At 43.2% G+C, this 26024-nt stretch overlaps 1 protein-coding gene and 2 pseudogenes across 3 annotated transcripts in view; 2 read left to right on the forward strand and 1 right to left on the reverse strand.

The window, feature by feature from the left end:
• CHST4 (carbohydrate sulfotransferase 4) overlaps nucleotides 1–26024 on the forward strand; it is a gene marked incomplete at its 3' end in the record, with an annotated part of 208677 nt that overhangs the window by 178845 nt on the left and 3808 nt on the right. The window lies entirely within an intron of this gene.
• Nucleotides 1–26024, reverse strand: part of LOC309977132 (large ribosomal subunit protein eL31-like) — a 59099-nt pseudogene that overhangs the window by 3060 nt on the left and 30015 nt on the right. The window lies entirely within an intron of this gene.
• LOC309977184 (soluble lamin-associated protein of 75 kDa-like) lies at nucleotides 13152–15459 on the forward strand (annotated as a pseudogene). Its single transcript has 2 exons — nucleotides 13152–14521; nucleotides 14760–15459. The product of its transcript is annotated as a soluble lamin-associated protein of 75 kDa-like (transcript).

Raw genomic sequence — 26024 nt, forward strand, 5'->3', positions numbered from 1 at the left:
GGTCATTTTTCTTGTAGGGTTTCCACATTCTGGATTTTGCTGATTACTTCTCCCTGGCCTCTGTATTTCCTGAAAATTGATATTTAGGCCTGGTCAGATTCAGAGTTGATACTTTGGCAAGAATCTTCCATAGGTGAACCAGTGGTTAAGATCCGTCTGCCAATGCAGGGGACACAGCTTTGATCTCTGGTCTGGGAAGATCCCACATGCCATGGGGCAACCAAGCCTGTGCACCACAACTACTGAGCTCACGAGCCACAACTACTGAAGCCCATGTGCCTAGAGCCCGTGCTCCGCAACAAGAGAGAAGGCACTGCAATGAGACACCCACACACAGCAACGAAGAGCAGCCCCCTCTCGCCACAACTAGAGAAAGCCCGCATGCAGCAGCAAAGAGACAGCACAGCCAAGAAAACCCCCCAAAAACCATATACTTTGAAAATGTCATCTTTAGCTGCTAAATAAAACTTAAAAAAAAAAAAGAATCCTTCATAGGTGGCGTGTGTGTGCTTCCTGTTTCATTGGAGGTACATAACGTCCGAGTATCTCTTTTTTCTGATAGTATTACTCTGTGGGTTCAATGTATCCACTCATTATCAAGGTCCCCATTAGCTTTTCATCTAATGGTTTTAGCAGTCATTAATGATCATTTCTTAGATCCATCATTTCATTATAAGTTCCTCTTTCATTATTTTTATTTTTTTGTTTTTTATTTTCCTTTTTCATTTTTGACAAAAATAAATCATTGGAAACTTGCAAATTAATTTGTTGCCTTCTTATTGGAGTCATTCACTTTCTTAATTTCTGTAAACTAGTATACTTTTTAAAATTTCAAGAATTATATTACATAATTATTAATGTTGAGTATTATGTAATTACAATGAATTGTATCTGTTACTCTTTCACTTAAGAGATACCTTGTTTAATCTGATAAACTCAGAAGATATTGGGAAAATCAAAATATGAATTCCAATGCATCACAGCCGATTCAATATTTTTCCAATAAAAATAATTTTATCTCATCCCACATTTTAAATACATTTTTGTCAAAAATCTTAGCGGGCTTCCCTGGTGGCGCAGTGGTTAAGAATCTTCCTGCCAATGCAGGGGACACGGGTTTGAGCCCTGGTCCGGGAAGATTCCACATGCTACGGAGCAACTAAGCCCGTGCGCCACAACTACTGAGCCCGTGCGCCACAACTACTGAGCCTGTGCTCTAGAGTCCGTGAGCCACAACTATTGAAGCCCGCGTGCCTAGAGCCCGTGCTCCGCAACAAAAGAAGCCACCGCAATGAGAAGCCCGTGCACTGCAATGAAGAGTCGCTCCCGCTCTCGCCGCAACTAGAGAAAGCCCATGCACAGCAACAACAGACCCAGTGCAGCCTAAAATAAATAAATTAATTAATTTTTTTTAAAAGAGAAAAAAGAAAGAAAGAATTACACTTCAGCAGAGTTTTGGGTTTTTTGTTTGTTTTTCTCTTTGCTTCCTTTGAAGCAAAGTTTTCATTTATACAGATACAAAAGGTATTACAAAAGAGGCTTCCCTTCCACCCTGTTCCTCCTCCACCCTGTTCCTTTCACCAGAGGTTATCAATGAGAAAGAATTTAAAACATGAAATCTGCTGTAATCCTGTACATGCCTGGGGCAACATAAGAGAAACCATTTGAGGCTAATCTATAGCCCAGGAAGTGCTTGGGTACTGTAAAACCTTTGCTACGGAAGACTAAGTGTAGAAAGTTGGAAGCAGGGTCGAGATAAAAAAGGCACAGAAGCAAAGAAGAGGATGTGGGACAAAGGAATGAAATAATGAGTCTGGGAGTGCTGAGTTATAACTACGAGTTATGTGTGAGCCCAAGGCAGGAACAGGAGTTTTCAGAAGTCCACAGAGCAGTTAAGATCAGAATAAATCCAGGTAACCAAGACCAGTCAATGTAGAACCTAGGCATGGAGTCAGGCCCCAAGACTGCCCCTCTTTTCTCAGACTGATTAATGATCTTGAGCCCCTACCCTCCAAAACTGCTTCACGGATAGAGAACCCCTACATTTTTGAGCTGAGAAGAAACTTAGAAATTATCTAACACATCTATTCTCAAGGACTTTGGTCTCAGGGCCGCATAATACTCTTAAAGATACTGAGGACCCCAAAAGTTTCTGTTTATGTAGGCTATGTCTATCTATATTTACTATATTAAAAAGGAACACTGATGAATTTTTTAAAATATTTATTAATATATTTTAAAATAACAATGATAAACACATTACATGTATAAGACTTTCTATGAAAAATAATTATATTTTCCAAAACAGAAAAAAATAAGTGAAAAGATCAGCATTATTTTTGAAAATCTCTTTAGTGCCTGACTTAACTGGAGACAGCTGGATTCTCTCTGCTTCTGTATTCAAGGTGTTTGATATCACATGGAGTGGAGCCTCAGGAAAAACACTGTATACATACAAGAGTGGTTTGGAATGTACAGACTCCCCTGGAATGTCTTGGGAATCTCAGTAGTTCCTAGACCACGGTTTGAGAACTACTGATCTGATGTAATTTAGGATTACACTTTCCTGTAATGCCACTTATTAGCAATGTGACCTTCAGCAAGTTACTTGACCTCTCTAGACCTCAGTTTCCTTAGCTGTGAAGTTGGACTAATAACAGACTTGTGTGGATTCCTATAAATGTGAGTCCTCACAGTCATTTAAAATACAGAAGTGAGGGGCTTCCCTGGTGGTGCAGTAGTTGAGAGTCCACCTGCCGATGCAGGGGACACGGGTTCGTGCCCCGGTCCGGGAAGACCCACATGCCGCAGAGCGGCTGGGCCCGTGAGCCACGGCCGCTGAGCCTGCGCGTCCGGAGCCTGTGCTCCGCAACGGGAGAGGCCACAGCAGTGAGAGGCCCGCGTACCGCCAAAACAAAAAACAAACAAAAAACAACAGAAGTGAGGTGACACTGATAAATGTTTAATATAGTGTTTGGCCCCTAGTAATCACTCAAATGATGACTCTTCTACTACTGTTGTTAATATTTGTTATGACAACATGCCAAGCATTGTGCCAGGCACCAAGGATCATATCAAAGTGAGGAAAATAGCCTGAGTCACTTAAGAGCAGGGGAGATAAAATAAATGCATAACTGTGAGAACAAAAGATTATGACAAGAATGATAGAAGAGAGAGCGGCCACACTCATTCTCAACAAATATTAATGAATTGCTTCCTGTGTTTCAGGAGCGACACGCAGTAGGGGGCCAATATGGTGGAGAGGAAGGGTGGCAGGAGGTAAGGGGGGATATGGAGAGATCGGGGTGGGCCATGGACACATTGTGTAGGCCTTGTAGGCCAATGTGATTTGGGATATAAGGAAATGTTTTATGAGGAAGTACCATCTGAGTTAGAATTTTGAGAAGAGGTAGGATTTGGGAATCGAGTTGACATACACATTCTTTTATTTACTCATCCAACAAACATTTGATTTTTCTGCTAAGTCTGCTCCACGTTGTACAAACGAAGGATCCCTACTTTCAAAGAAGATATCTTGCATTTAACTGTTTTTATAACAAATATAGGATCACTTGAAAAAAAAAAAACTGGAACATACAGGTGAGCAAAAATGACAAAATAAGACCCACTCATAATCTCCCTAATCCACAGAACACCACTTCAGGACCAGGATTAAGGTGAGGTGAATTTTGCCTCAGGTGCAAAATTTCAGGGGAGGGGAAAGCGCTAAAAAAAATCAGTAATATTCTAATTTTTTAAAAAATCAAAATTATTGCAAAACATCCAGGATGACACAATACCTAAGGTTTTTTTGTTTGTTTTTTTGCTGTACGCGGGCCTCTCACTGTTGTGGCCTCTCCCGTTGCAGGGCACAGGCTCCGGACGCGCAGGCTCAGCGGCCATGGCTCACGGGCCCAGCCGCTCCGCGGCATGTGGGATCCTCCCGGACCGGGGCACGAGCCCGTGTCCCCTGCATCGGCAGGCGGACTCTCAACCACTGCGCCACCAGGGAAGCCCAATACCTAAGTTTTAAAGAAAAGCAGGCTCCAACCCTGTGCTTGCCCCACTCAGCCTCACTGACTGTGCTTGGTTATTTTCTGTATGTTCCTTCTTCCCAACAGATCCATTCTCTGCCCTTCTCAGCCCTGCTCTGGTCCCTGGGGGGCTGGTCCCTGAGGACTGCATCAATGGGCTTCTTTGCCTTCTGGTTTCCAGTAGGATTCAACCAACAGGAGGCACCTATTAGAAACCAGAGGGTGGGAGGAGAGAGAGGTTGGAATATTTCTTTTCCCCACTCCATCCCTTCTCATCACCTATTGGAAGGAGACCCTAGAGCTGGAGTAGTGGGGCCACCTGGGCCCCCCGCTTTGTTACAGATCTGAGGAATTCAAGGTGGGGAGCAGCAGACCTGTACTGGGTTCTTTCGGCATCCTGAGGACAGGTTGTGTGTGAAGCTTCAGGACTCAGCTTCCCCAAGGTCCACCTGCCAGTTTCAACCCTAAGCCGGCTGACCAGTGGTTTTGTCCATAGGGAGTCTGAAGAAGCTGGAAGAGCAGGCCTGCCAGTGTAGACTTCCTCCTTGCCCCTTAAATAAACTGTGCTCACTTTCATTCAGTCCTCACCACCTGTTGATTACACCTCATGCCTGTCTGATTAGAGATTTGAAAAGTCAGGAGGAACATTCACCGCACAATAGAAAACATGCCCCGGGGGCCCAGAGGAGTTAGCTCCCTCCCCGGGCTCTCCAGGGAGGCCCGCAAGAGCCCGTGGGAGGGAGGCGAGGCGCTGAGTAGAGGAGGATGTGGTGGTGAAGGCAGATCTCCTCAGAAGGAGGAAACAAAGTTCCCGGGCGACAGAAATGTGAGAAAACGGGGCAAAGTGAAGTGAGGCGTAAGCATCCACGCCGGAAACGCAGTGAAGCAGAAAAAGCAGCCGTGCTGTGAGGAGCGCCCAGGAGGGGATGAGGTGGCGAGATGTGCTCAGCAAACAGCACAGGGAGTTGGCCTGGGAGCCCCTGAGGTGAACACCATTGCCCTGACGGCTACTGGGGGGCTGTGAAAACTCCCTTCCCAAACATTTTAAAGCAGGAAGGAAATGAATCTAGCTGGGGATGGTTTTAGGTGTTGCCCCTTTATCTTTTGCTCAGACTGTTGGCCAAGTTCAGAAGTTTCCACTTTGCCTTTAGATTCTCTCGCTTTGGATTCCACAACCCCCTCATCACCCCTGTAATCTCACAGGGGAGACAGACATGTAGAGCAAAGTGCATAACTGCAGAGGTCTGTACAACCCAGAGACCATTGCAGTGGGGCAGGGAGGGAGGAGACTGAACTGAGCAGCAGGGTAAGGAAACGTTGCACAGACAAGGCATGTCTGAACAGAGTTTAGAAGGCTTAAAAGGAGTGTGTCAGGTGGAATGGGAGCAAAATGGAGAAAACATTCTAGAGAAAACATGACACACGATTTTAGATAAGGTATTTATCCTTCCTGACTAAATTCCACTTGCATGAAAAACAGTGACACCCACCTAACAAATATAATTAGTGGATTATGAAACACTTTTTGAGGACAAAATGACATCCTCACACCTGAAAGGTAAATACTACCACAACTCAGGTGAGATGTGCTCGTAAGAAAAGCACTTAGAATAGTTTATTCCGATGTTGATTCTGGTTTTGGTTACATGGAGTCTCGTTCATTCTTACATCTGACCTCTACTCCTGGCTATAATTAGTTTTTCACAGAATTAGACCAGCAGAGGCCAGGGGAGTGTATGGAAAGCAAAACAGAAGAAAATGAGACAACCCAATAGCCGGAGCGGGGAAGAAACAATTCATGGACCCCCAATGGACAACAGGCTAAATGACTGTCAGGGAGAGAATAGCAAACCTTTTCATCTCAAAATAATTCTTGGTCACTGGCATCCAGCAGAAATCTAGACTTTAATAAGAGATGTGATTTTAAAATAAACGGGGGACTTCCCTGGTGGCACAGTGGTTAGGAATCCGCCTGCTAATGAGGGGGATACAGGTTCAATTCCTGGTCCAGGAGGATCCCACATGCCTCGAAGCAACTAAACCCATGCACCATAACTACTGAGCCTGCGCTCTACAGCCCGCAAGCCACAACTACTGAAGCCCACGCGCCCAGATCCCGTGCTCCGCAACAAGAGAAGCCACCGCAATGAGAAGCCCGTGCACTGCAAGGAAGAGTAGCCCCCGCTCACGGCAACTAGAGAAAGCCCACGTGCAGCAACGAAGACCCAACGCAGCCAAAAATAAATAAATTGATTAATTAATAAAAAAGATAAATGGGAGCATAATATTATTTTTGTATTAAATTATTTGATATGACTATTAGCCATATTTCTGCAAAAACCATCCCACACCATGCTGCTAGAATTTAGCAGCTAAGATTGACCCAACCCTTCATTATGTCACTCCCTTGCTCAAAAGTTAACTATCCCCTGCTGAGTAAAAGATAATGTTAAAATGTCCCTAACCTTATATTCAAGGATCTCCACGACTGGGCTCCATCCTGCCCTACCACTCCCAGACATTTTTTTTTTTTTTTTTACTATTTCTCTGTAGAAACTCTCTTCCTAGGCAAAACTAGTTTGCTCAGTGTCCCCAAAACATGTGATACCATGTGATTGTTGCTGACCTTTCATAAGGATAATATTCTTGCCTTTCTCCCCACCCCCATACCTGACTAGGCTACTAGAAATGATATTCTCCTCTGTAGACCCCTAGAGGAAGTTCTCTCTTTCTCTTTTTGTTATATTAACACAAATACTTTTTTTTTTAAGCCATGCAAATTTTTTGACATGATTTAGGAAATATCAGTAGTTCACAATGGTTTGGTATTGTGTACTGAAGATAATAGTAAAGATATGTAGACTGAGTCATATCCATTTACACTCTACCCTTTAAAGTGTTCTTACAGTATTTAGATTATCTTTAAACGGATCTATACAACATAATAAAATATAAAATAGATTGCACAATGTTTAAGAAATAGTCATTTGTACTTGAGGTAGTAAAAAGCTTTAATCTGTGATGAGTGTTTACTATATACTGTAGCTTCACGTATCTTGCTGAACTAGGTTTTCTGTGGGTGTGTCCATTTGATTACACTGTTTAACTATGGGGAATTTTGCACCTGTCCTGCACAAAGAAGTAAGGCCCTTTGTAAAGGTTGAACAAAGGTTCATTCATTCATTCCTTTCACAAGATTTCACTGTGCACCTTCTAGGTGCCAGGCACTGTGCTAGGTGACAGATGTACACAGATAAAAGTGTCCTGTCCTAAGGGAGCTCCCTAACGTTAGTTCAGGAGACAGGGCTAAGGCTTGTAGCAGAGCTATACCCAAGGGACTCTGTGTCAATGATCCAGTGCCATAATAATGCTAAGTAGCAACCAACCACATAACTTTAGTGGATGAAACAGTAACTGTTAATTTCGGTGGTTGCCTCAGCAGTTCTGCTGATTTGGGTTGGGCTCAGTGAAGTGTCTGGGGGTTAGGTGCTGCTGGCTGACCTAGGATGGCCTCACCATGTTGATCTAGCTCTGTTTCACGTGTCTCTCATCCTCCAGCAGGTATGTTCTCATGGCACTGGCTTAGACACAAGAGGAAGAGCATGCTCTTGAGGAGTTTTAAGCTTTTGCTTTAAAATATCCCATTGGTTAAAGCAAGCTGCATGGCTGAGACCAGAATCAGAGTTATACGGCACAGGGCATGGATACAGAGATGGAAGAATGGGGGTTGACATTGCAATCTACCACAGGCTCTGAACACACACACCAGGGGCACCTAACTCAGCCTAGGGAGATGAGGAATGGTTTCTCCAAGAAGGTTATGTTGACTTGAGTAGAATTTTGAAAGAGAAGATGGAAGTTAGCTAGGGAATAAAGAAGATGCTTTAAACAGAGCAATCCACATGAGCTATTGTAAGTACTTCCACATTTTTGCCTCATAGATGCAGATACCCTTTGCCTGTTAACCTTTCCCCCCTTTCCCATTTGGAATTTAGATTTGAGTTCTACATGTGCAGCAAACTTCTTATGACTATAAGGCAATAAGTGTCAGGTTGAAGGTCTGCAGAAAGATGGCACTTAACACGTCACTGAGCCACTGTTAAGAGCCCCAACTGACTATGCCCAGACTTCTTGTCATATGAGTCAGCACCAGAAACTCCTGTAAAATCCCCTGAAGAACTACCTTGTTCTTCAGTGTTCCACACTCCACCCCTTTCTTCCTTCAATCAAAACTCCCATTTGTTCAGTCAAGCTGACTCCAGATGCTTTGCATCATTTGCAGAAATGGTGACACTATTCATCTCCAGAATGACATTTCTAAATTTCTAGAATTTCAGGTGCCCTCGACAAGACAACACCCCTCCCCTGACCTCATCACTGTGAAGAGTAAAGATGGGCATACCTTGGACGCGCCTGGAAGGTCCTTCATACCTCCCTTTCCTCAGTATTCACAGTTTGGTCACCGTTATCTGCCTTCAGACCATCATTATCTGTTATCATTATTCCCTTTAGCCTGGTTTATGCTAGTCACACAAGAAGCCCCAGGATTCTAGATCATTCATTATCCCTTGCATTTCATCCCAAATGGTCCTGTACATTCTGTTTTCTAACCCCATTTCCTACACTCTTCATCTCCTGAAACTCTCAGGAATTGGTTGTTGGGATCCGCAAAATTCCTCTTTTCTCAAAATCTCTGAATTTTTCCTTCTTGCTCTAAAGGAGATCTGGGTCTCCTCTGAGGACAGTGATTCCTCTGCAGCCTTCTCAAGTGGTGGCTGTTTTTTCCCCACACCTTGCAGTGGAATAGGTATCCTCTTTGTCCTTTTTTTTTTTTCTCTTTGTCCTTATTGCTGCTTCCAGACCATTCTGCTTCCCTCCTTCCCGAAAGTGTCCAGCTTTGATTCTGATGTTAACCAGACTATGCTACCCTCATTGCCATCATGTGGCCACTACCACTCTCCAACCCTGCTCCCACATAACCTCAGTATCCTTATAGATGATGCTTCCAAAACACTAATTTCTAAAATCCCTGACCGCCTCTCCTCTAAAAAGTTTGTCCTCCATTGTAGCTCAGTTATTCCCTTTGTGTCCTTGTTTCACCTCTTATCTCACTTAGATTCTGTGGTTTATTATTATAATCACTCCTTCGAATATAACCTTGGTTCCCTTTCCCCTCTCTCTCGTTTCATTGTACTTTTCTGACAGAACACAAGCCTTAATAAAATCTAACCTTCCACCTATGCATGCACAAGTGGGCAGCTGAACATGACTGGAAAATTCACATACCTCTGCTAACTGCTCTCACTTTAACTTTATGACCACTCACCTTAAAAAGGCCTTCAATGTCACTCATCAATTCTACTTACATTATCCTAGCACAGTCATTAACGCATTCTCACAGATGACCATTCCATACCTTCCCCTCTCTTTTCAAACTTTTCATAACTTCTTCCCCATCCTAAGATGACAACCTTGTCTCCTAGTTCACTGAGAAAATAAAAATAAGAAGAGAAAGTCCACAAGGTTCCCACCTCCCCGCATCCATGCTCATCTACTCTGCCTTCCCTCCTATCAATAATGATGAATGGTATGTGCTCCTAACTTGGACCAACTCCTCCAGTTGTGTACACCTGATTCCATCACTCCAACCATTCTCCTCTCTCTCCTGGATCATTTCCCTCAGTAAATAAACAAGCCATTATTTCTCTCATCTTCAAAAACAACAACAACTGTCTCTTGATCTCACTTCTCTTTCCAGCTACGGTCCCATTTCTCCTCCCCTTCAGACAATGAGAATTGGCTATTTTCCCATCTCCAAACCTTTCCTCCCATCAGATTTTCATGCTTATGACTCCACAGAATGTCCTCTTGTCAAGGTTATGAATGACATCCAAATTGCTATATCTAATGGTCAATATCTATCCTTAATCTTTCTGAAGGTTTGAACACAATTGATTACTCCTTTCTCCCTGGAACACTTTCTTCTCTTGGCACCACACGCACTTTGTTTTCCGCCTATCTTGCTGGGGACTCCTTGGTTTCTTTCGTCCTCTTCTCCAACTTCTCACTCTTCCTGAGTGCTTTTATCCAGCCCCGTGGCTCTCTATGTTGATGATTCTCCAATATGCATTTCAAGCCCAGACCTCTCCTTTGAATTCTATACATGTATGCATATACATATATCTAACTGCCTGATCAACATTCCCACTTGGTTGTCCAATAGGCATCTTGAACTTAACACAACCAAAACCAAATTCTTGATTTCTACACCAAAGTCTAATTCTTCCCATCTTTGAAAATGGCAACCATACACTTGAGTCAGCCTTGACTCCTCTCTTACCCTCATTTCCACATCTGATCCATCAGTGAATTATTTGACTCTACCTTTAAAATATATGTTTTAATAGATATTTTAGAATCCACTACCTCCACTGCTACTACCCTGATCCGAGACAATGGTCTCTTGCCTAGCCTCCTAGCTGACCTCCCAGCTTCTGTCCTTGACCCTCTTATGGGTTATTCCCCTCACTGTAACCCAAATGATCCCTTAGAGTATGTCATTCCTAAACTTATACCCTCCAGTAGCTTCCCATTTCACCCTACGTCAGAGTCAAACTCCAACTAATAAGGTCTACTGCATTCCTACACCATTTGTCCCATCCTGCCTTTGCTTCCTTGCAACCTCCTCTCTTATGCTCTCCTTGCTAACTCACTCTGATCAGTCACACTGCTTTCCTTGTGATTCCTGGCTTAGCACCTCTGCACTTGCCTGTTCCTTTTGCCTAGAATGGTCTTTCCTCAGGTATTTTCCTCACCTCCTTTAGGTTCTCACCAAAATGTTACTTTCCCTGACCCTTCTATTAAAAATTGGAAAACGGAGTTCCCTGGTGGTCCAGTGGTTAAGACTCCATGCTTCCAATGAAGGGGGCCTGGGTTTCATCCGCAGTCAGGGAACTAGATCCCACATACATGCCGCAACTAAGAGTCTGCATGCCACAATGAAGATCCTGTGTGCCACAACTAAAAAATGAATAAATAAATACATAAATAAAAAATAAAAATTGGAACAACCCCAGCCCTGGTCACAATTTCTTCTTTCCTTATTTTTCTCCATAGCACTTATCACAATCTGATATACTACACATTTATGTGTTTGTTCCCCACCCAACAGAATGCAAGCTCCACAGACACAGAGAATTTTGCCTGTTTTGTTCACTGCTGTTCTCAGGGCCTAGAGTAGTGCCTGGAGTGTAAGAGACACCCAACAAGTATTTCTGGAATTTACTGCATGAAGGAGATTATGATGGAGAGTACAGAAACAACAGCACTTGAAAAACATACTTAATGGCATGCCAAGTTTTCATCTTGCCTATACTGAGCTCCACTGCAGCATTTCCAGCAGAAAGGTGATAGCGATCAGATCTGTACAACGAAAGATCACTCTAGCTGTAGGGTGGAGCAAAGACTGGAGGGGTGGGATTGGAGGTGGAGGGAATAGTTGAGGGGCTGTTGGCAGAGATTCAAGCAAGGAAAATTGAGAGTCTGAGCAAAGACAGTGGCTATGGACATAAAGGGAAAGGGAGCAAAGTTGACAGTTACTTACGGGTAGAACAGACAGACCTTGGTGATCAATGTGATACAAGGAATACAGACCAACAGAAGACACCCTTTTATTCTCCCCAGATTTCATCCCCAGCAACTCCTTGACTGGGCCATCATGGATCACCTGCAGTAGTCTCCACTGATTTTTGAAAGCCTGGAGGCAGAATCCTCAGATCACATCCTGTCCTGACTCCAGGTAAGGCATCATCCAACAATGTCAAGCTCCTGAACCACCAAGAACTTACAAGTTCTTGTAAGGAACTTCTTCTTGTAAGGAACAAGGAACTCCTGGCTCTATTTCCCATTTTCTCACTCTGACGTGTTAAGGAGACTTAAGCAAGCAAGAACCAACAAGAAACTTAAAACCGTGTTTACCTTTTATCTCCTACTGACCTACCTTAATTCAGCGTGTTCTCCCAGTGTTGACTGAAATAGATACTTCTAATACAGAGATAGGGGCTATCCTATTTCCAGGGGATCCCCACCCAGGTGTCCTCCCTCAGGGCCCAGCTCAAGGAAGCAAGTTCTACTGAAGGCCGTTGTCCATTTGATAATAGGATTTACAGCAACCAAGATTCCCTTCCTGGCATACTTCTTCAGAAGGTCTTGGCTCCCTAGGATGCTAAGGTCCAACTAACTGCTACCGTCTACAGATGCTTAGCCCAAACAGAAAGCTCCAGTCCTCCAGAATTCATTCTTTAAACCCAGCCGCTTAGCCAGTACCCTGGTTGGGACTGACACCAGGCTTTGGTAAGCCACACAGGGCTGGTGAACAATGGAGGGAGTGTAACGTCACTCAAGTTTCAGGCCTTAACATCCACACTGCAGGCCGATGCATACTGAGTGAAATGAGGAGTGCTGGAGCCCCTACGTGAAAAGGAACGCAAGGAAAGCTGGACTGTGCTTTTAGTGTCACTGTGGACAGGAAAGACAGGTAGCCAAGTACAGCAGTTGAGAAACTCCAATCCTAGTACACAAGGAGTGATGGTCTGGGTGAAGGTAGCAGGAATGCGTAGTGTAACCAGCATAGAAATCCTTCTTGATCTCTTGAGAAAATCACTCTGGTTCAGGGGCTGACCAAGGATTTCTTCACCATTCAGATGGGTCCCCAGACTGTAAAGATCCAAGAGCAACTGATGGAGCTCAGAGCTCTGCTGTATAGTGGTCCCTGGGAGAAAGCTCTCTCCACAAAAATCACAGTTTGGGAAGCACCTGAAGTGCGTGCAGACTTTTGTAAGGATTCTTAACTTGGGACCCCTTGAAATTGGATGATTTGCAAATGTGCGTTTTTCTAGAGAGAAGGTCTTTATCTTTCATCAGATTCTCTGAGACTCAAGAAGAAAGGGACTGGAGGAGCCGGGCGTCCCGGGCGAGAGGCAGGCGGCTGTACCGGCCCCGGCAGCCGCGAGCGGCGCAGCCCGGTCCCGGCCGGGGGTCGCCAGCGAGCCGCCGCCGGCTTCATTCATTCCCGCGGCTCCGCCTCCTTTCCCGGGCTCAGGCGGCGCGTCCGAGAGGATGGCATTCCCTGTGGATATGCTGGATGATTGCCGTCATGAGGAAATGGAAAATTCTGCTGAAGATTACATGTCAGATCTCAGGTGTGGGGACCCTGAAAATCCTGAATGTTCTTCTCTTCTCAATATTACGATTCCTATTAGCCTGTCAAATTAGCTTTGTACCTCTCTATGGTGGAGATCAGACCCAGAAAGTTCTTGCTCTTTCTGCACCCGAGGACTCACTCACAGCTGCGGCACTTTACCTTGCTGATCAGTGGTGGGCTATTGATGATACTGTGAAAACATCTGTCCCTTCTAGAGAGGGACTTAAGCAGGTGAGAACTCTTGGGGAGAGAGGGGTTCTGTACTGAATCGAATTATTTACAGAAAGCAGGAAACGGAGAGAAATGAGATCCCATTCCTGGGTCATAGCAGTACTGATTATGCTAAGATTCTGTGGAAGAAAGGAGAGGCCACTGGGTTTTATCCAGTTAAGCCTACAGGAAGCATATGTGCCTTGTTTCTTACCCAAAGCTACCAACTGCCAGTTCTTGATACAATGTTCATAAGAAAGAAATATAGAGGGAAAGACTTTGGGCTTCATATGCTGGAGGACTTGTTGATTCCTTCACAGAAGATGCACTTGGCTTGTGGTATCCACTGACCTCTCTTATGTACACAGCTTGCAAGCAGTACTTTGAAAAATATCCAGGAGACCATGAACTGCTTTGGGAAGTTGAAGGTGTTGGACGCTGGTACCAGAGAATACCAATCACCAGAGCATTACAAAGAGAAACATGTAAAATGACTGCAGTTTCTCAAAATGAAGCTAAAAGACCTGTGTCTGGAGAATATGGTCTTGCATCTGTTCCAGACTATGAAGCAGGAGCTGAAGACAGTTTGTCTAGTGAGATGCAGCTAACTATTGATTCTCTAAAAGATGCCTTTGCAAGCACTTCTGAAGGTCACGATAAAACACCTGTTTCCACTCGTACTCGAAGTAGTCATCTAAAGCAGCCAAAGACTGGAAAACGGTTTCAGGATTCTGAATTTAGTAGTTCTCGAGGGGAAGATGAAAAGACTCCCCAGACTTCACCTACAGCTTCAGTGAACAAATTGGAGTCTACTGCACAAATATCAGAGAGCTCAGAAAAATTCTTAGAAGAAGAACCCTAACAGACTGTGATTGAATCTGAAGATGAAAGTAGTGATAAAAATGTTCGACCAGCACCAGAAACCCAGCCAGGCCTGGAAAAGCAAGAAGGTGAAAAGGAATCTGAATTAGAGCCTATAAATGGTGAGATAATGGATGATACTCTTAAGACTTCACCTATAACAGAAGAGGAGGACTCCACTAGTGAAGTTTTAGGTGAAGAATTAAAATTGCAGTTTTGGGGCTTCCCTGGTGGTGCAGTGGTTGAGAGTCTGCCTGCCGATGCAGGGGACACGGGTTCGTGCCCCGGTCCGGGAAGATCCCACATGCCGTGGAGCGGCTGAGCCCGTGAGCCATGGCCGCTGAGCCTGCGCGTCTGGAGCCTGTGCCCCACAATGGGAGAGGCCACAACAGTGAGAGGCCCGTGTACCGCAAAAAAATAAAAATAAAAAATAAAATATAATAAAATTGCAGTCTTTTAATGCCAGTGAAGACTCTACGAATCTTGTTCCACTGGTGGTAGAATCTTCAAAATCTCCTGAGGTTGTTGCACAGGATAAGACTTCACATGTAACTGACTCAGAAATGTTGCTAGATGAAGGCCCATCTGATGACAAGGGGCACACTGAAGAGAGGCTGCCTCTAGTTTCAAGAAAGCAAGCACATTTTGGGAGTTCAGACAATGTGGCTACTATCCCAAATGAAGAATGGTTTTCCAAACTCCGTGATAACTGAATTTTCTGAAAATGTATCACCCAACACTACTGCCTCATTGGAAGACCAGGGTGAGGAGGGGGTAGCCGAGCCTCAGGAAACATCTCCAGCTCTTCCTCAGAGCTCTTTAATAGAGGTTGAACTTGAAGATGTGCCATTTGCACAGAATGCAGGACAGAAGAGCCAGTCAGAGGAGCAGTCTGAAGCATCTTCTGAGCAACTGGATCAGTTGACACAATCAACAGAGAAGACTGTGGATAGCAGCTCAGAGGAGATAGAAGTGGAAGTGCCTGTGGTCGACAGGCGGAATTTAAGAAGAAAGGCCAAAGGGCACAAAGGACCTGCGAAGAAGAAAGCCAAGCTGACCTGAATGAGGAAGAAATGCGGATAACATAATTGTTGTTTTTAAAATATGGCAGTGAATAAATAGCATGGGGCACAGGACAAAAACTCCAAATTTTCAATTTGAACTTATTTATGATGCTGCTTTTCCCTCCCCTGTAGGACCTAGGATACATCGTTCTTTTTAATTTTTCAGGCTATTTTGTGTAAATACAATTTTTTTCATTATTAACCATGTTTCGATTTTGGGAAACCAGATCATACTATATTTTCTTTAGCAGTTGGGGATATCTGACCATTAATATTTCAGAAAATATAAATTAAAAAATGTGAAAGTAGTAGGGTTTCCATCAATTGTAAGGATCACAGAAATCTTTTATACTAAGGGTTTTAATAGTAATCTCGGTGAAGGTTCTAGAAGTTTTATCTTAAATTTCAAAACTAATCACCATTTTTTAAAATGTAGGCATACTTAAACAAAAATGTCAGTAAATTAGGATAAATGCAACTTCAACTAAATGAGAGCACAAATTTGGAAATTTATGGTCAAAGGTTTATGAAGGTGGTATTTGGGCCTCTTAGTTCTTAGTTGTAGGTGCAATTTCTTCCTTTGACTTCAATGTCTGTGGAAAGGCACAAACAAAATCTGTTTCCAGTTCACTCTTGATAACATCTGATATTAATAGTACTGCTAGGGATTTAACTCTGGCCTGTAGGCACTCGTATAATTATTTAAAATTTCATTTGAATCTGGGGACTGTACTTTTGTCCTCACCCAGTTAACATGTATAATTTAGAAGTGTGAGAACCCTTCCTAAGGCTTCTCCTTAATCCTGCCACTGCCTTTATTCTAGAATCTTCGTTATATTCCCCTCACTTCCATCCACTTCCCTAACTCATGGAGTGATTCCTGTCAAAAGATCTTTTTGCCTGCCTGTCAGCTTATGCCCTTGGCTTCCATTTTTGGTAGGTTTGGAACTGCGCCCCACAATCTTAGACCTAGAGGGCAGGAATAAGCTGCCCTAGGAGCCATAGTTACAAGAGCTTAAATCAGATTGGAGGCTTCGTTTGTCCCTTTTGGCTTGCTCGCTCTTGACTTGTTCTGTGCGGACAGGTTCCAATCTAGCCTGCGTGTACATTGTGGTTGCCTTTGCCTGCGCGACACAAAGGCCTTTGCCTGGGTAAACTAAAAACAACAAACATCCTCAACTGTTTTCATAAAATAATTTATTTAAAAATGAACAAAATGGTTATTCTTAGAATCCAAAGAGAATCTTAAAACAATCCTACTCTTTGGAAGTATTATGTGTACTCAAATTTTCATGTAAGTTTGGGAATGCTTTGAGGCCATTTAGATTGTTTTTGTTTTGTTTTGTTTTGATTTTTTGCGGTACGCGGGCCTCTCACTGTTGTAGCCTCTCCCGTTGCGTTGCGGAGCACAGGTTCCGGACGCGCAGGCTCAGCGGCCATGGCTCACGGGCCCAGCCGCTCCACGGCATGTGGGATCTTCCCGGACCGGGGCACGAACCCGTGTCCCCTGCATCAGTAGGCGGACTCTCAACCACTGCACCACCAGGGAAGCCCTAGATTGTTTTTAAAACTTCTGGGTCCTTACATGAAAAAAAATGTGTTATGACTTTGTGTCATTATTTGAGGTGCTAAGGAATGATGTTGAAGGTTTATTCAGTCTACAGTCAGGTGATACTAAATTTTATTTTGGGATGTTGCCATTTTAGGAAGATTTAAAGTTGAGATAAAAATCTTTAGCAGACAGGGCTTCCCTGGTGGTGCAGTGGTTGGGGGTCTGCCTGCCGATGCAGGGTACGCGGGTTTGTGCCCCGGTCCGGGAGGATCCCGCATGCCGCGGAGCGGCTGGGCCCGTGGGCCATGGCCGCTGGGCCTGCGCGTCCGGAGCCTGTGCTCCGCGGCGGGAGAGGCTGCAGCGGTGAGAGGCCCGCGTACCACAAAAAAAAAAAAAAAAGGTGTAGTTTAAGACTGAGCTCACTGACAGCTCTTGATGTGTGAATATAGTTGCTGAGGTTTACAAAAAAGAAATGTGCAGTTATTCATATATGACCACTAAGGACTCGCAGTATAAATTTATACTTGTTAAACTTGTTTGCTTTAAACAGTAGGTGCATTTTAAGCAGTTTCAAAACTTTCTGTTCAGCACACAATTTTTGTCCATATTATCTCTGACAGAAAATGTTATTTTGGACTCTCAACCCCTGCGCCACCAGGGAAGCCCCCTGAAACAGATTTTAATGTAAATAAAGAATTTATACTAACATTACTCATCTGTGTAACAGTATTTTAGAAATTTCTGCCTTGTATGTCCACTAGTAGCAACACTGTGTTTGAAGTGTTAACCTAGTCTTTCTTGGGTGTGATTAGTTACAAATGTTTATGCTTCTGTTTGCATACTTAGTATCAAGCTTTATTTGTACAATATAGTTTAACTTGCTTATTTTTGGTTGTGAAAAATAAGCAAACCTCAGTTCTGTATCCAGTGCTTACCTTCAGTCCATTTTTTTTTCTTTCACCCTCCAAAACTTGTCATTCATACATTCCCCATTTCTATTAGCGGCAAAATCATTTGTTAAAATCTAATTGTAAGGAAGTTTCTGCTTCTGTTATCCTGAAGTAATTGTATCATACTGGATAGTAATTCCCAAGGAACTAGCCTTTCTTTTCCTTAGTGTCTGTGTGTTCTAAAACTTCTAAGTCTACAATTTAGAAAAGATGTTACATTATTCAGAATAGCGAGACTTACTCAAGTACTTACGATTGTTTTCTTGGTAGTTTCTTTTTTCTAATTTTTTAAAAAAATTTTAACAGTAGTAATTAAACCTGTATTTTGTGATTGTTTCCTGGTCTGTGTTTTGAAATTCCTTCCCTTTTCCCTAATATCGTTGGTGAAGATGTGTTTAGATATTGAATTTGTTTAGACACTGATTTTGTTTAAGGCACAATTAATCACATTGGTTGTATTTTCAAGACAGACTTAAAAAAATAAACAGAATTGAAAGCAAAAACAAAAACAAGAAAAGGACTGGATCTGTACAACCTTATCTGCACTTTCCAAAATAGTAGCATTAGCCACATTTCAAGTGTCCAATGTCCACAAGTGGTAGTTGCCACTGTATTTGTGCAAAAACATTCCTCACCACAGAAAGTTCTATTGGATAGTGCTGCCTTAAAGAAATGGTCCATGGTCATGTAGCAAGGTAACATTACCTGATGAGTAAGCCTGGGCTTTCAACAGACCTGGGGTTGAGTCCAGATTTTGCCACTATAAACCATGTAACTGTGGATACATTATTTAACTTCTCCAAACCTCTATTCCATCATTTGGAAATTATGAAATTTACCTCCTAAGGCCATGGCAAAGACAATGTGATAACCCAAATAAGTGTGAAGTATAGTACCTGGTTTGTCGCAAGCTCTGAAGGAGCAGTAGCTACAATGATCTTCTTTCATGACCTTCACGCTCCATAATTCCTTTTTGGAAGTGCCCTCTGTTTTGGATACCCTGAGTTTTCGATTAATTACCTATTTCTTTTTTTTTTTTGGCTGTGCCACACAGCATAGGGGATCTTAGTTCCCCAACCAGGGACTGAACCCACACCCCCTGCATTGGTAGTGTGAAGTCTTAACCACTGGACTGCCAGGGAAGTCCCATGAATACTTATTTCTTAACGGCTGCTTCCAGCCAGCCTTTCCAGGAGTTCTTCCTAACAAATGAAAGAGGCTAAGATCTGTGGTATTACACGAAGGAAGGAAGTGTGATGGCTACTTGCACTGAGCACTGTGGGAGGTGCTTCATTAATCATTAAGAACATTGTGTTTGGGACTTCCCTGGTAGCACAGTGGTTAAGAATCTGCCTGCCAATGCAGGGGACAAGGGTTTGATCCCTGGTCCAGGAAGATTCCACATGCCGTGGAGCAACTAAGCCCGTGCACCACAACTACTGAGACTGTGCTCTAGAGCCTGCGAGCCACAACTACTGAAGCCCGCGTGCCACAACTACTGAAGTCTGTGCGCCTAGAGCCCGTGCACCGCAACAAAGAGTAGCCCCCCTCTCGCCGCAACTAGAGAAAGCCCACACACAGCAACAAAGACCCAACATAACCAAAAAAAAAAAAAAAAGATCACTGTATTTGTCACAGAATTATATGCAAATGCAATAAGGAAAAATTGGAAACAATCTAAACATCTGTCAATAGAATCCTGGAATACTGGCATATGATAAATCCATTCAAAGTAATGTCTCCCATAAATATGTGTTGAGATGGGTAAATGCTCACAATATAATGTGAGTGAAAAAAGCAGATCTAACCCCCACAACCCAGCCTCTATTAGAGACACATGTATAAACGTGTGCCAGGAGACATGTCAAGAATATTCAGTCATAGTTCCAAACTATGAACAACTCAAATGTCCATTAACATGAGCATGGACAAATTGTGGCATATTTATACCTGGAATATTACACAGTAATAAAAAAAAAGCCGTAACTGTATGTAACAATGTGATGAAACTTACAAGGATAAAATGAAATGAAAAAAGCAAATCTCAAAAGAATACATGTGCTATAATTCTACCTAGAAAGAGGTCAATTTGGGGAAAATTCAATTGTACTGCTTAAGGTGATAAACTATATGGAAGAATAAGGAGCTGCTTACCTTGGAAGTGGTCACCTCTGAATGATGAGGGAAGGGGGAGGACGTGAGAGTGAAGAGATACTGAGGCAGCTTTGGCAATGTTCTGTTTTTTGGGTGTTTTATTTTGGAGTGGTAGTTCCTTTATATCATTTGTTAAATTGTACCTTTATACCTTAATTTTAATTTCATAATTTAAAATGTTTTAAAGACTAAGGAAAAATAAATACAAAACTATATTTTCAGTGTGATCCCAATTATACAGATTTCTGCAGGCTTGGGAAAAACGATCAATGGTGCTCTTCTCTCGGCAGCAAAATGTAAAGAGATTTGTGTTGTCTTCTTTATACATTTTGTATTTTTCAAATTTTTTATAATTAACAAGTATTACTTTCATAGTAAGAATAAAAGCAGAACTACCAACGGCCCAGTTTTGCTCTTCAATTTACGTCTCTGCAATGGAGTCACTTCGAGGAAGAGAAATTTCTCTTCCACCTGCTAGAGAGAAACAGGAAGGGAGAGAAGGCCACACGACTGAAATCAATACAAGGCACCACCACAGGTGGTGCTTATGGTGCTTATGATAAGGCCTTAGGGGGCTCAGCTGATTGAAACCAGCAAATATACTGCCTAGATTATCCCAGGACTCACACAACTCTGCCTGTTCTCTCTTTCAAGGCCTTGGAAAATAAGCCAACAGCCGAGAAAGAAAAAAAGAGGTGTTATTATGATTCTATAATAACTACCACTTTTAAACTCATTATTGTCATAATATTGTGTTAGGGGTGTTATATGCATGAATCCAATCCTAACATTCACAAGAATTCCATTAGGTGAACATATATTTTACACTGATACTTTACACCTTATTTTACAGTGATATTCTAGGGCTCAGAGAGGTGGAATGACTTGCCCAGACGTCTGACTCCAAAATCAGTCGCTTTTACACTCCACCACAATTTACCTTTATTCCTGTACATGATGTAAAAAGAGCTTCCTCATCTTTTTTTTCCTTCCTCATAGCCAAGATGAGCCAAGCGAAATGTTGATTCTATCTTCCCCAGGGAGTGGCAGTTCATTTAATTCCAACAATAAACTCGCCTCCAGGAAGAAAGGACTATATAAAGGTCTGTGTGAATTACACAGTGATTATGAAGTTAATAATGTGACAAATCCAGTGGCTGAATCTATGACTACCTGACATAGTCCAAGAATATACAGTGTAAGAGGCTCTTAGCCGCCCACGAAAGAGAAGTCAGTTTGTGCCTGTGCTACACTATAGGCGACTTCTCTTCTGGATCTCCCCTCTCTATGAAAGGGAGTAAACATTTATCGAACAGTTTCTGAATTAATCAGTGTCCTGGAAGCTATACAGGCTATTTTTCGTGGCTGACTCAAGGCTTGGGACTTCTGGTGTGTTGCTTTATATAATCTGGCCTTTGACCTGAAGACTTCCCTTTATTGATCTGCATATTTTTGCCTGTACAATCAACCCTTCCTCCGTATCTGCAAGGGAATTGGTTCCAGGACCCTCGCTGATACCATGCTCAAGTCCCTTATATAAAATGGTATAGTATATGCATATAACCTATACACATCCTCCTGTATACTTTAAATCATCTCGAGATTACATTGTAATACAATGTAAATGCTATGTAAATAGTTGTATATACACTGTAAATGCTATATTAATAATTGCCTGTGCCTGGCAAATTCCAGTTTTGCTATTTGGAACTTACTGGAAAAAAATTTCCCTGGAAAAAACCAGAGAAGCTCTAAGTTTAATTTAATTGAATAAAAAATTCACCTAAACTGAGTCACTTTGCTATAGAGCAGAGATTGGCACAACATTGTAAATCAACTACACTTCAATTAAATATATATATATTTAAATTCACCTATCGAGACTTCTCTGGTGGCGCAGTGGTTAAAAATCCACCTGCCAATGCAGGGGACACAGGTTCGATCCCTGGTCTGGGAAGATCCCACGTGCCATGGAGCAACTAATCCCACGCACCTAGAGCCTGTGCTCCACAACAAGAGAAGCCACCGCAATGAGAAGACCGCGCACCACAACGAAGAGTAGCCGCCGCTCACCACAACTAGAGAAAGCCCACGCGCAGCAACAAAGACCCAACACAGCCAAAAATAAGTAAATAAAAATAAAAATTCACCTATTGTTTTACACTCACAACAATCATGTAAAGTAGCTCAGAGTAGTTGTGTGATTTGCCCGAGTACACACAACTAGTAAGAAGATATAATTTTTCATGATAACTTGTTTCTTTTTTTCTTGAGGGGGAAATTTCTTTTCCCGTACCCCAACTAAACGCCAATACATATGTGTCCTCCCATAAAACGAGTTATTACATCTACGTAATAGCTCTAGTTACTACCACCTGCAAGAAGGGTGAAGATGTTGAATAAGACACAGAGGCCAAAAAAAATGTTTTCTCCCTAAATCCAGTGAAGTGAGCAGGAAGGTGGAATCCAGAAATCGCTTCCAGGTTTTCTCCTCTTTTTGCAGCAGAGATAAGAGCAAGGTTTCACGCTGTGTCCATTTTGGCTGTCATTGTCCTGCGATTTCCCTATCAACCTCATCTACTTCTGGGGTCCCTTTTCTTTTTCCACTGTGCCCTAAGGTAGTTAACCTATTCAGCTGCCTTCAAGGGATCTACATTCCAGGATCGCCTCCCAGTAGTGGGAGAGAATGCTTCCTCCTTTGCTTCTCCGGGCCCCGCCTACTCCAGCAGAGTCTCCCCACCCCTTGAGTTATCTCAGGGTTAAAGCTGCTAATATCAAGTCTCTCTGCGAGCGATCTTTCTTAACCGTCTTGGAAGGTGAGTAATTTTTTGCCAGAGAAAGAAGGCAGTGGAATTTGCTCTGAGTAGGGATGGTTATGCAAGATGCAAGGAGGAGGAGGAAGCTGAGAGGAGAGTTGGTGAGTCAGAGGACAAAAGCTGCACAACTTGGCTAGCAGTGAGCCTTTAGAGCAGTGGGGAAGCCTAAGCCATTAACAAGGTAAGGAGAGAATTTTCTCTACACCTCCAAAGCAGGGCCATTATTCCCAGGTTCTTGGGGCGGAGTATCAGATAACCTGGGGCAACTAAGCTGGGAATTTTCTGGGCGATGGCGGAGGGGAGGTGTTGGTGGGGGGTTGAATCAGAATCACCAGGATAATCTTCCCCGAAAAGCACAAGCTGCCTGCCAGCAGCTCCCCTCTCCCCACCCAGCTGTATCCCTAAAAGAGTTAAGAAAGAGCCTAGAATGTGAGTAGGGCTATTCCGATGTATATTTTTGTAGCTAGTCCCCCTGACGTGTTTTACTCATTCAGATGCTGGCTTTGGATCTCTGTACTTCTTGCAGCTTCTCCTCTGCTCAGGTGTTGGGGAGTAGGGACGGGAGGTGCTGGGAGCTACAGATTTTCTCTAGCTCAGGTAAGATTTAGTGTGATAACTGAATTCTCAGACCTGGGACCCAAAAGATCCGGGTCTGATCAGACGGGGCTATTTCTATCGTTGAGTCAATTAATTAAAGTTCACTTATTCTGAAACACAGAGGTGTGGCTCATCACTGTTCTATATATTTAATTGGACTGTTGTCATTACGGTGGCTGAAAGGGCTTTCAAAGTTGTGGAGCCCTGTTCAGATGTAAAATAAGATTAAATTTGAGACCAGTGAGTCAGCCAAGGTAGAAGAGACTTCTATCTTGTAAGGCTGTGGATAAGTCTGGAACTTCTAATTGGAAGTTAAATACTTTTATATGTGCAAAATAAAAAAAAATATCTTGTCCTGCTTTCCTTACCCAGGTCAGTGAGGGCACCTCAAATAGTAAAAAAAAAAAACGCTACAAATGTTTGTTCATTCAGTCATTCATTCAATAGATGTTTATTGAGCCCCTACTAGACGCCAGGCACTGTCGTTGTTACTAGAGACACAGAAATTGCAAAGTCCCTTCAGTCTAGTTAGAGCTTGTTATTGTATGGATACCCTTTGCCCAGGTGCTTATCTCACAGGTTTCCAGGTTCTGCAGCTATATGTGTGGATGCAGGTCTCCCCGATCCAGCTCTCCTCTCTCTCTGTGCAAATGTCTTCTGCCATCTCTAATTTCTGGTTTGGGGGGCATAATCTCACTGGGAAATATAAATTAGAAATTTGTCAGCGGCTGGAATCCAGGGCTCTTAAGTTGATGTATGTTTGGTTTTTTCCTCAGAATTCTTCATTTTGTTTCTAATAGGCTACATGATATGGACTTGAGGGTCCTCTATAATTCAGCCCTCTGTAATCAGGCTGCTGGGTGAGTCACCCATCCTGGTGCCTTATAGTCCCTGTGCCTGAAGTAGGTGCTACATCACTACCACCCTTTCGTGATGGTTTCCCCATACTCAGCAGTGGCTGAGGGGGAGAAATGAGAGACAGAAGAGAGAGGCCACTTACTATCAAGACCGGGCTAGCACATTCAGGATTAGATAACAGGGAGGGCAGGCTCAAGCATGCAATCAAATAGCCAAAAAAGAACACTCAGGAAGGTGGACTAGGGACTCTGAGATGGAAGTCACATCACAGACCGCTCATAAATGCTTCCTGACCCCAAGGACTACAGAGGAGGTTAATATAGGACAGCTGGGGAGAGATGACGGTTAGAATAGAGGAAACTGCCATGAAAAGCCTTGAGTTTCCTTGTCTTCCCGGAGCCACCTCTACCACTGATTCCAGGGACTGCAGGGATAAGCTTTCCCTGAGACACACCCTGAAGTGTCCCCTGACTGTTCTCATCAGCCCCATCATGGGTTGCTTAGATCCAGGTTGTGTCTAGATCCCAGTGACAAGAGATGGGACTCACTTTACAAAAGCATACTTTCCTTCTGGCCAGGGAAATTGCTCATGGAAAGAAAAAGCAGAGAAAGCAGTCGGAGGGTTTCCTTGGGAATTCCTGAGAACCGTGGTCTATTAAAGCCTGAGGACAACTGGGGATGAGTTCAAAGGCCAGGCTCCAGCTCTGGGAGAGAATGGGCATGACACCAGGTGCTATTGGCAGGCAAGGAGGGCTCAGAGCATGCTAGCCCTCTCAAATACTGAACTGGCCCAAAGCCAGATAGTGGGAGGGAGGACGTACTTTTGAAAGGTCTATGTTGCTAGTCCCTAGGAAATGTTAGCTTTTTCCTGAGCCGATTATAGGCCCTGCATATAAAATTCTATCCTTATAATTATACACAGGTCAAGTTCTTTCCTCTCTCTTTCGCTCCATTATTTCCTATCTTTGTTCCAAACGTTTCCCCATACTCATAACTGCCTTTGGGAGAAGATCTCTTGCTAGTCATTTCCTCAATACTTGGGGGGCTGGGGGATGGGTATTCTTGAGCCATTGTCAAAAATGGCTTAGTTTCTAATCATTTCCTCTTGGGCTCAAGTTTAAAAGAATAGGAACATATCTTAGCTGGCCCCATTCTAACCTTCAGGGCCAAGACAAGGATTCCCATTTATCGACATTTTCCTGGCATACAGCAAAGTGGGGTTTTTTTTGGCGCGTAGGAGAGATGATCCTCACTGGATCTTCTGGCGCATGTGGAGGAAATGCATTGTTGTAATGAATGAAAGAGAGGGGTTTCTGGGCCATTGCCACTCAAGGTTTGGTTGAGGTCATTACACACTTCCTAGAAGGTTCAGGGGACTTCCAAGGGAAGTCCATGGGCTGGCAAAGCATGCTCTACCTCTTCAGGAAGCAAGCTATAAACTCCAAGAGTCACATCTGTGACTGCCCAATTCCTCCTCTAAAATTTACTCTCTAGAATCTCTGGACTTCTAGACACACAGAATGGTTTATGACCAATATGAAGGCTGTCTGGACAACAGATCCCAAAGGTACACATACCCGTACTCTTTGATTCAGCAATCCCACTTCTGGGGAGTAAGCTTACATACTTATATAATGATGTATGAACATAAAGGTCATTATTGAAATTTTTGAAATGGCAAAAGACTGGAAACAACCCAAAAGCTCATCAGTGTGGACACTGGTTA

The sequence above is a fragment of the Leucopleurus acutus genome (assembly GCF_964270905.1).
Source record: "Leucopleurus acutus genome assembly, chromosome: 20".
NCBI classification, from domain to species: Eukaryota; Metazoa; Chordata; class Mammalia; order Artiodactyla; family Delphinidae; genus Leucopleurus; species Leucopleurus acutus.